This window comes from Scyliorhinus canicula, chromosome 7 (genome assembly GCF_902713615.1).
Source record: "Scyliorhinus canicula chromosome 7, sScyCan1.1, whole genome shotgun sequence".
NCBI classification, from domain to species: domain Eukaryota; kingdom Metazoa; phylum Chordata; class Chondrichthyes; order Carcharhiniformes; family Scyliorhinidae; genus Scyliorhinus; species Scyliorhinus canicula.
This window is the reverse complement of record NC_052152.1, coordinates 201,076,140-201,087,437: the sequence shown is the minus strand read 5'-3', so window position 1 is coordinate 201,087,437 and position 11,298 is coordinate 201,076,140.

Genomic DNA, 11,298 nt, shown 5'->3' with positions numbered 1-11,298 from the left:
CCTTCGGCAAAGAAATAAAGCGTTAAATAGAATAGCTATAAACAGCACCCCAGGAAAAAGTTATTTTCAGCTCAATGCAGCATTATGCTCAACCAAAAAAACACCAACACCAACCCCCTGACTGAATGATGTTTGAACGGAAAGAAACAGACTGACTCGACCCCACTGCTTGCAACATTGGAATGTTCGTGAAATCCTAAGCAAGTTTCCACAGAGTGCAGCAAACTGGACAGGATCCAGGAAACATCTGGAAACAAGATTGAAATGCATTGTTGTTTGGATTTCTTTTCTGTTTGGCCTGTTGAGTCTGGTAAAGCTCCATGCAGCGAGGCCCTCATTTTAATTTGTTACAGAAATCTCCAGGATAGCGCGGCTGACATCTACACGTTTGGACACCACTGAGTTGATGTCACGTTGCCCCATACCTAATAACCAATGAGTCAACAAACATACTTAGCGCCCATACGAATTAGGGGCAGAAGGAGGCCGTTCAACACCTCGAACCTTCTCCGCCATTCAATAAGATGGCGGCCGACCGGATTGTAATCTCAACTCCACATTATCTAGGGCAGTAGGGTGGCGCAATGGTTAGCATTGGGACTATGGCACTGAGGACCCGGGCTCGAATCGCCGGCCCTGGGTCACTGTCCTTGTGGAGTTTGTACATTCTCCCCGTGTCTGCGTGGGTTTTACCCCCACAACCCAAAGGTGTGCAGGGTCGGTGGATTGGCCATACTAAATTGCCCCTTAATTGGAAAACAAAATAAATAATTGGGTACTCTAAATTTATAAAACAAAAAGAAACAAAAAACTCCACATTATCACCTGCCCCCCCCCCCCCCCACAGAAACGTTTCACCTCTTTGGTAACTTGGTTAAAATGGTGGATGAACTGATAAACACATTGGGCGTGATTGGAAGGCCACACTGCTTCCAAAAAATAGCTCACTGCAAAGCAACATGGCCGATAGAAGCTGGGATATCCCGCTCTGGGATCTACCCGGCTCACAATGACTCGCGGAATCTAACGTAATCTCACGAGGCATTGCGATGTTGAGGGATCGCTTTTAGACAAATCTGCATATTAGAGCAAGTCAGCCAGTCTCGTTTTAATGTGTAGACTCCCGAGGCACCCGAGGCTTTGTGATCTATCCCCTTCACCTCGGAGACCTCAGCCGAGCGGCATTCAGTACTGGCCCCCCCAAACGGGACCCGACGGAACTGGTTCACATTCGGGGCAATCTCCCACGGTGCCAGGCTGGCATTTTATGCATGGTGGCAATCAGGTTAGGGTGCCCTGTGTGGGTGTTGGGGTGGGGTGAGGGGTTGCTTTGCCGGCTCTAGAGATCAGGACGCCATTTTTAAATGGTACCCTGATCTCTCGCTACACGGAAGAGTTCCAGTGAGCGGAGCTCCTAGGTGCACTAAACGGGGCTATTTGCTGTGGTGATATGCATCACTGTAAATACATAACGGGTTAATGCAAATACGCTACAACTAAGTAAACACTAGAGGGAGCGCCAGAGACATCATGACATGCAGACATACAGCTAATGAACACTTAGAATAGGACACAACCAATGAGCAGTCAAGACACCCAGAGGTGGCATTACCACAAGAGGGCATTACACAACCCATATAAAAGGACGGGGCACACTTGCCCTGTCTCTTTCCACAGGCGACACTTAGAGAGAAGGACAAGGGCAGATCAGAAGCATCACACCCACCACGTGGCTTAGAGCCGACTGGTTAGTTAGACTGAGTTACTATAGCAAAATTAGCAGGAGAGTCGAACTCATAGAGAACTGTACTAATGGTTCAATAAATCACATTGAACTTACTTCAAAGTCTGGAGTATCTTTCGGTCAAAGCTGCATCGAGTTACAGCCTGTGTTATCCCAGAATATATAACATATAATTTGCGGCCTCGGCCGCGCGTTCCCCGCTGAGGCCCCCTATCATACCCGGGTGCCTTTTCATAGCGTTGTGTTTGTCAGTGCTGCAAGCTCCAGGAAACACGCAGCTAAACGCACTCACTATGGGACATGGTTCCCATTTAGTTAAATCCTGCCCATTGTATAATTTGTGTGCACAAAATGCTGCAAATAGCAATGCAATTACAATTACATAATCTCTCTTAGTAACATTGGGAAGGGGGTAGAGGAGCAAAAATTGATTGGGACACTGAGGCTACTCTTTGTTAGATAATACAGTATTGGGGCAGCACGGTGGCACAGTGGGTTAGCCCTGCAACCTCACGGCGCCGAGGTCCCAGGTTCAATCCCGGCTCTGGGTCACTGTCCGTGTGGAGTTTGCACATTCTCCCCGTGTTTGCGTGGGTTTCGCCCCCACAACCCAAAGATGTGCAGGCTAGGTGGATTGGCCACGCTAAATTCCCCCTTAATTGGAAAAAACGAATTGGGTACTCTAAATTTATTTTTAAAAAAAGATAATACAGTATCTAATATAAGAGATCTTTGCATCTTATCTGGAAGGCAGGACTTCCGACTCTCTAGGTGCTGCACTTGAGTGTCCATGTATTCAACTGGAGAGGGATTTGAACCCCTAATCTATGTCTCAGGGGTAAGGATACTGCGGTTGGTACAGGAAAACACTTATTAACATTTAGTTTTATCGATTCATCATCAGCATTCCAGCGATGTTTTCATTTTCCCAAAGTAAATAAGCCCAATTTCCTTAACCGTGTCTCCCTAATTTAGTGACACATCAAGCATGACCTTTCCACAGCCTCCAGAGAAGTGGGGTGGGAGGTGGGAGAGGGGGGGGGGGGGGGGGGGGGGGGGCTTTAAAAGGAATTTGGAAAGTTTAGCCCTCCTTCAAAAGTGGGCAGGATAAAATAAACTGGGCGGTAGAGTGGATTGCAGGCGGGCCGTTTCAATTCAACCCGATCCATCATGACACAAGTTGTCAGTCCATAATTCTGCATTTATCAGTCCTTCTTTGCCTTGTCGGTCACCTCAGGTGGATGGTAAAGATCCCATGACATTTTGAAAATCAAGAGGGGAGTTATTCCCGGCGTATTTAGTCTGCATGTACAAAAACAAATTATCTGATGATTATCACATTGCCCTTTGTGGGCACGTGACGTGTGCTGGTTCTTTTTTAAAAAATGTTTGATAGGATATGGACATTGTTGGCAAGGCCAACACGTGTTGCCCATCCCTAATTGCCCTTGGTGGTGGTGAGCTGCCTTCTTGAACCTGCTGCAGTCGCATCTGGTGTAGGTACACCCACAGTGCTGTTAGGGAGGGAGTTCCAAGGCTTTGACCTAGCAACAGTGTAGGAACAGTGGTGTTCACAAACAGCTGCTGCCCTCGTCCTTCTCGGTAGTAGAGGTTCCGGGTTTAGAAGGTGCTGTCAATGGAGCCTCAGAATTTTCACAGAATTTACAGTGCAGAAGGAGGCCATTCGGCCCATCGAGTCTGCACCGGCCCTTGAAAAGAGCACCCTACTTAAGCCCACACCTCCACCCTATCTCTGTAGCCCAGTAACCCCGCTAAGATAGACATAAACATAGAACATGGAATTTATAGTGCAGAAGGTGGCAATTTGGCCCAACGAGTCCGCACTGGAAAGACCAACCCACCTAAGCCCACACCTCCACCCTATCCCCACAACCAAGTAACCCCACCTATCCTTTTTTTGGATACTAAAGGCAATTTTGCATGGTCAATCCACCTAACCTGCTCATCTTTGGACTATGGGAGGAAACTGGAGCGCCTGGAGGAAACCCGCGCAGATACAGGGAGAATGTGCAGACTCCGCACAGACAGTGACCCAAGCCGGGGATCGAACCTGGGACCCTGGAGCTGTGAAGCAACTGTGCTAACCACTGTGCTATCGTGTCGCCACCTTGGTGAGTTGTATCTGTTACATGGCACACATTGCTGTCACTGTGTGACAGTGATTGAGGGTGTTGTAGTGATCCTTACATGGGTATGTACAGAAGGGGCTGATGGGTAATGGAAAGACCACCAGGGGGCAGCACTGCCGTGTATAAAAGTGGGATGCAGACAGCCCTCCCCCTCTCTTTGGCTGATGTGACTGTGAGGAGAACAGGAACAGAAATTTAGCTCAGGGCTGCTAGTGTGGTCAGGCCTAGTTGCAGGGCATAGAAAAGTTGTAACCGTTTTACTAGTGCAGTTCTTTAAGTAAGAGCTCACGCAGTTGTTTAAGTTGTGTTGCTCAATAAACCTTCTATCAAACTTCTGGACGACTTCGAGCCTCCTTCCAGAGCGTCTACTGTAACTGAGTTGAGCAGCACAGATTACCATCTCTACAGGTAAAAAAACTGGTTCAGGAGTGGCTATAATTCAACAGCACTAGATAGATTAGGTTAGAGACCAGAAAGAACCAAAGCAACCAGGAAAAGCAACGGGCCGGCCGCTTGACTGTGGAAGACACGGCAGCATTTTGATTCTAAACAACCTACTGAAGCGATGGATCGCACGCCACTTCCAGAGTTGCTGGAAACTACTGGTAATTTAAATAGTAGCTAGAAAATGTATAAACAGCAGCTTCAGATATACATGGCAGCTACAGAACTAAATGCAGCCACCGACGAGAGAAAGATTGGAATATTACTCTCAAGGGTAGGCTGGCAGGCGGTAGACATTTATAACTTGTTTACGTATGGTGATACTGAAGATAAAACGAAATATTAAGTGATAGTGGCAAAATTTAACTGTAAATCACAGTCAAATGAAATCATGGAACGATTTAACCTGTGTAACAGATTCCAAAAAAATGGGGAGACTATTTCCCATTTTGTCACAGATCTCCGCTTGCCAGCACAAGGTTGTATCTATGCTGATGTAACAGACTCCATCATCAGGGATCAATTAATCTATGGTCTTTCAGATGAAAATTTAAGGGAATCATTAATACAGCAAAATGATTTTACGTTAAAAAACCACAATAGCAAAATGCTTACAGCAAGAGCAGAAAAAACAGCAATACCTGGAGCTTCTTGGAAAAATAACATGGAGAAAATCCTCCACGAGGTAGAAGATGTAAGAATGGTGGCCTCTCCTCATAGGCCTTCTTTTCCGGCGGCTGGCGCCCATAACGGCATGTCTGCGCATGCGCGCAGTCAGCACAGACACGATCGCAGAAGGACCCAGTATGTGCGTGCAAGAAGCTGCGCATGCGCAGTATGCAAAATACTGGCCCCAGCCCGACGAGCGCATGCACGATCGCTGCCGGCATGTGACGTCACTGAAGCCATGACGTGCTACCGCTGCGGCACTGCCCATTTAAAAGGGAAAAGTCCTGCACAAGGGAAAAGGTGTCTAAAATGCCCTAAGATGACTCATTTTGTCTCCCAGTGTCAGTCCACAGCCAAATATTACTCTCCAATGCAAAGGCACGGCAACTTCAAAGCTCGCACAGTAGATGCAATGGACACTTGGACACCCGAAGAAAATGTTTCCGACCACGAACAGTTCCACTCCTGGGAGAACACTTACGGCGTTGGAATCATAAACGCCACAGAGGAACCGCATGAGCTGACCACACAGCCTCGATACGTGCATACCGTTGAATTCACAAGGGAATGGAGCGCCACGGTGCAAGTGAACAACTCCCCAATTACGTTCAAGCTTGACACGGGAGCATCCGCAAACTTGATGACGAGCAAAGATCTCGCATCCATCCCAGAGACACACGAGATGCTACCTGCTGCATGCAAGTTAACAGACTACAATGGGAACCAGATCACCTCGAGGGGATCATGCCACCTACAAGTAGCTCATAAGAAAGTCACAAAAGGACTACGTTTTGAGATCGTGGACGACAAAAGAACGTCACTGTTAGGTGCTCAAGCCTGCAAGGATTTGCGGCTGATACAAAGGATTTTCATGAACACGGTTGACTCATCACGACTGGCCGATGACATACAGCGGCTTCTCAGTGAATATCCCGACGTCTTTTCTGACATGGGTACGTTACCCTACAAGTACAATATCCTGCTCAAAGTGGATGCAACACCGGTCATTCATGCACCAAGGAGGTTGCGGGACAAGCTAAAAGCAGAACTCCAACGCCTCCAAACTCAAGGCATCATATCACAAGTCACACAGCTGACTGACTGGGTCAGCTCGTTGGTGTGTGTCAAGAAGCCATCCGGTGAACTTAGAATATGTTTAGATCCCAAGGATTTGAACAAAAACATTCGCAGGGAACACTACCCTATTCCCAAGCGAGAGGAGATAATGAGCGAAATGGCGAAAGCTCGCATATTCACCAAACCTGATGCCTCACAAGGCTTCTGGCAGATGCAGCTCGATGATTCCAGCCGACTGCTGTGTACCTTCAACACGCCGTTTGGACGTTATTGTTATAATCGAATGCCTTTCGGGATTATATCTGCATCCAAAATATTTCACCAAATTATGGACAGCTGACAGAAGGCATTGAAGGCGTCCGTGTCTATGATGATGACATCATAATATGGTCAACGACAGAGGAAGACCACGTTGCTAGGTTAAAACAAGTCTTCCAAAGAATCCACCAATTTGGGCTGAAGCTCAACCAAGACAAGTGCACCTTTGCACGTTCGTCTCTGACCTTCCTGGCTGACACAATATCAGAGCACGGTGTGAAGCCGGACGCTGAGAAGATCGCAGCAATTCAGAGCATGCAGCGGCCACATGACAACAAAGGGGTGCTCAGGTTCCTGAGATTCATCAACTTCCTAGGCAAGTTCATATTGAACCTAGCAGCACGGACGACGGCGTTACGGCAAGTGATAAGGAAGGACACAGAGTTTGACTGGACCCCACGTCACCAAGATGAATGGGATGATCTGAGACACCAATTGATGGCAGCTCCAACACTGGCATTCTTTGACCCGGCAAAACCCACAAAGATCTCCACTGATGCCAGTCAACATGGAATTGGTGCGGTGCTACTTCAACAGAATCACCAGTCGGACTGGGTCCCAGTGGCTTACGCTTCTCGAGCGATGACCGCCACGGAGTGCAGGTATGCACAGATAGAGAAGGAGTGCCTAGGATTGATCATGGGTGTGATAAAATTCTACCACTATGTGTTGGGTCTTCCCACATTTCTCGTGGAGACTGACCATAGGCCACTGGTCAACATCATCAACAAAGATCTCAAGGACATGACGCCGCGCCTACAACGCATGATGATGAATTTGCGGAGGTACGACTTCACGCTGGTCTACAGTCCTGGGAAGGATCTAATAATAGCTGACACCATATCCTGAGCCATTGACGCTGACAATCCGCCTCCGGCTTCCATTAATGATGTGGAAGCTCACATGCACAGTGGTGCAGGGAGACACTCCCGGCAACGGCCGAGAGGCTGCAGCAAATTCATCAGGTGACACGGGAAGATGCGACCCTGCTTCAAGTCATGCACAACCTTCTGCATGGCTGGCCAAGAGGGCGGTGCCCACAGTTCCAAAACGTCCAAACTGAACTGTCCATGGTGGATGGCATCATACTGCGGAATCATCATTCCACTGGCGCTCCGGGCGGACATTCTCTGCAGGATTCATGAGGGGCACCTTGGTGCCGAAAAGTGCAAAAGGAGAGCATGGCAATCCGTGTATTGGCCTGGGATAAACGAGGACATAACGAACATGGTGCTCACATGTGACACATGTCAAAAACATCGACTGGCACAATGCAAGGAACCACTAAAGCAGCATGAGATGGCTACGTCACCATGGAACAAAGTTGGTATTGACTTGTTTCATTCCATGGGTCGACATTATGTTCTTCTCATCGATTATTACTCCAACTTTCTGGAAGTATTGAAACTCCCGGATCTCACATCAGCATCGGTTATCAAAACCTGCAAAGAAACCTTCTCAAGGCATGGCATCCCACAGACGGTCATGTCTGACAATGGTCCTTGCTTTGCCAGCTGGGAGTGGTTGGAATTCGCAAAACAGGACATCTTCAAGCATGCGACGTCGAGTCCACACTTTCCTCAATCGAATGGCAGGGTGGAGAAAGGTGTCCACATTATTAAGCAACTGATCAGCAAGGCCGCTGACTCGAAGTCCGACATACACTTGGCCCTATTGTCGTACCGTTCGTCGCCTTTGAGCTCTGGGCTGTCAACGGCTCAAATGCTCTTCAATCGAGATGTGCGGACACGCTACCGGTGTTACACTTCGCCAATCCAGATCACTCGCCAGTCCTGGACAAAATGCATCATCAACGTCAGGGACAAAAGCAGCACTATGACCAGCAGGCAAAAGTGCTGCATCCATTAGCGATCAACGACAGGGTTAGGTTGCAACACCTGGCTAGGGGTTGGTCTATCATGGCGATGGTGCTCCGCCAAGTATCCCCGCGATCTTACGTTGTGAAGTCTGATTATGGAATACTGTTTCAACGCAATCGGCGAGACCTGCTAAAGGTTCCACCTCGTCAACCTATATTTCCGACGTTAGATCTGCAGGACGCTATCATGCGACATCCTGGGACTCCAGCAGTGGGTGCCCGAATGGACATAAAAACCTCTGGGTCTCCACGCCCACTCAGGAGGTCTACCCGAATCAGACGTGCACCCAACTGTCTGAACTTGTGAACATGCACTGATACAATCATTGCTCTGTTCTGTATTTGTGCACGAAACTAACTGTGTTTGATTTTTGTTTTTAGTTACAGCTCAGCAACTATGAAAAAAAAGTGAAAAAGGGGGATGTAGTGATCCTTACATGGATATGTACAGAAAGGGCTGATGGGTAATGGAAAGACCACCAGGGGGCAGCACTGCCGTGTATAAAAGTGGGATGCAGAGAGCCCTCCCCCTCTCTTTGGCTGATGTGACTGTGAGGAGAACAGGAACAGAAATTTAGCTCAGGGCTGCTACTGTGGTCAGGCCTAGTTGCAGAGCATAGAAAAGTTGTAACCTTTTTACTAGTGCAGATCTTTAAGTAAGAGCTCACGCAGTTGTTTAAGTTGTGTTGCTCAATAAACTTTCGATTAAACTTCTGGACGACTTCGAGCCTCCTTCCAGAGCATCTACTGGAACTGAGTTGAGCAGCACATCTCTACAGGTAACAAAACAGGCGTGAATGTTTATGGTGGTGAATGGATTTTTAAAAATTCACTGGTGTTTTTCTATTCGCATTTATGACGCGGAATGAAGAAGAGAGAAAGGAAATCAATCGGTTCTTTTGAACTTTGGTAGTTCCGAAGGACGGTCAGGATGAAGTGGGCCGATAGATGTGTTACAACTGGTGAGAGTTGACAACACTGACAGCTTGTTATCAGTGGTGGACAGGCAGAAATTGATACACTTTAGACACACAGCTGGAGGAGGAGGAGTGCATGTTGCCACAGCAACAAAGCCTCCCTGAGTTATCTGCATCATCGCCAATCGACGAATAGTCCCCTCAGCAGAGGCTAATAGAAATCAAGTGGTCACTGTGTACTCTGCAAATGTCAGGCCCATGTCGAAAATCACTTGGGCTGGAATGAGTTAGCGCGTGAACTAACACTGCAATTGGGGGGGCGATGAAACTCAAGGGCAAATCTTCAGAGCAGAACACGGCTCTCGATAATCAATACCTGTGTTTTTTCATGAGGGCTAACTTCACACCATTCATTTTTCATTCTTATTTTAAGTATTTTAACGCCAAATTCACATTAATGGAAGGACCTTTTCGCAGGTGGTGTCCGCAGCAGTGTGCTGGAGATTAATCTTTAATTCCTGGAAACTCTGGGACAATCCCAGAGTGAAGTGGGGGAGATGGGGGGAATAATTTCAAAATATCATCGAAATGTAACTCGGTCAAAAGCTTGAATGTCTGATCCTCCAAGGCAACTCCCCACTGGGATTTGTGATTCCCTTCCCGGGAATTTATCCCCTGTGTGAGTACTATCAGGGTATTTGACTTTCCCAGGTCTTTGCAATAAAGACATGCAGAGTGTCACATGTAAAACGCGAGGCTGCCACAGTGCTCTTATCTTATCCAACGCTGCTAATTTCAGACATGTATAAATGGCTGGAAGAGAAGGACAAGCAGCTAGATTAAGGTAAAATGGAGTGTGAAGAGGTCTATGGGGAGTGCAAGCCTTTTCGCAGACCAGTCGGGCCTGATTTTGTGCTGCAAATGTGATGTAACTCTATCGGCGGGATGTTCCAGTCCCATCCAGAGGCAGGATTGAGCAGGGTGATGCACGATCAATTGCACAAAGACTTGAGTTGGGTACAACTGAGGCTTTATTGCTCGAAGATATGTGGCCTCCCACAGCAGCTGGCGAAATCATAGAATTTATCATAGAATTTACAGTGCAGAAGGAGGCCATTCAGCCCGTCGAGTCTGTACCGGCTCTTGGAAAGAGCACCCTACCCAAGGTCAACAACTCCACCCTATCCCCATAACCCAGTAACCTCACCCAACACTAAGGGCAATTTTGGACACTAAGGGCAATTTATCATGGCCAATCCACCTAACCTGCACATCTTTGGACTGTGGGAGGAAACCGGAGGAAACCCACGCTCACACGGGGAGAACGTGCAGACTCTGCACAGACAGTGACCCAAGCCGGAATCGAACCTGGGACCCTGGAGCTGTGAAGCGATTGTGCTATCCACAATGCTACCGTCCGGCCCCTAATGGCTGCAGCATGGAGGACACACATATTTATACTCAGGAACTACCAACATACCTGTAGTACAGGTCCTACCATACATCGCCTAATAGAGGTGCAACAGTGGTTTACCACAGAGGGCCCCAGAAAATCCCGGCCTATATAACAGGGCATTCATTCCACAATGCCCTGGAATTCCAAATTCTCTCACCCTGCCATTGTGTTAATTCTCCTGTGAGGAGCCTTGGGGTATTTTACTTCAGTGATGGGCAGTCTAGGCTGTTGAGTGGGCCGCATGAGAACCCCTCCTTCATCTCAGTGGACAGCAAGATTGAAATCGGGGCTTGATCACTGACCATGACCCCACGAATAAGATTAAATACATTTAATACACGCCAAATATTTCAGAACGAATTACAGAAAATGCTTAACCATTTATATATATATTTCTTTTAATGTAGAGTACCCAATTATTTTTTTCTAATTAAGGGGCAATTTAGCATGGCCAATCCACCTACCCAGCCCATCTTTGGGTTGTGGGGCAAAACCCACGCAGACACAGGGAGAATGTGCAAACTTCACACAGACAGTGACCCCAGAGCTGGGATTGAACCCGGGTCCTGGTTTTTACATCATTAAAGGTGCTATAGAATTCAAGCTGTTAGTTTTGTTATTAATTTTTTATGAACTGAGGTCCC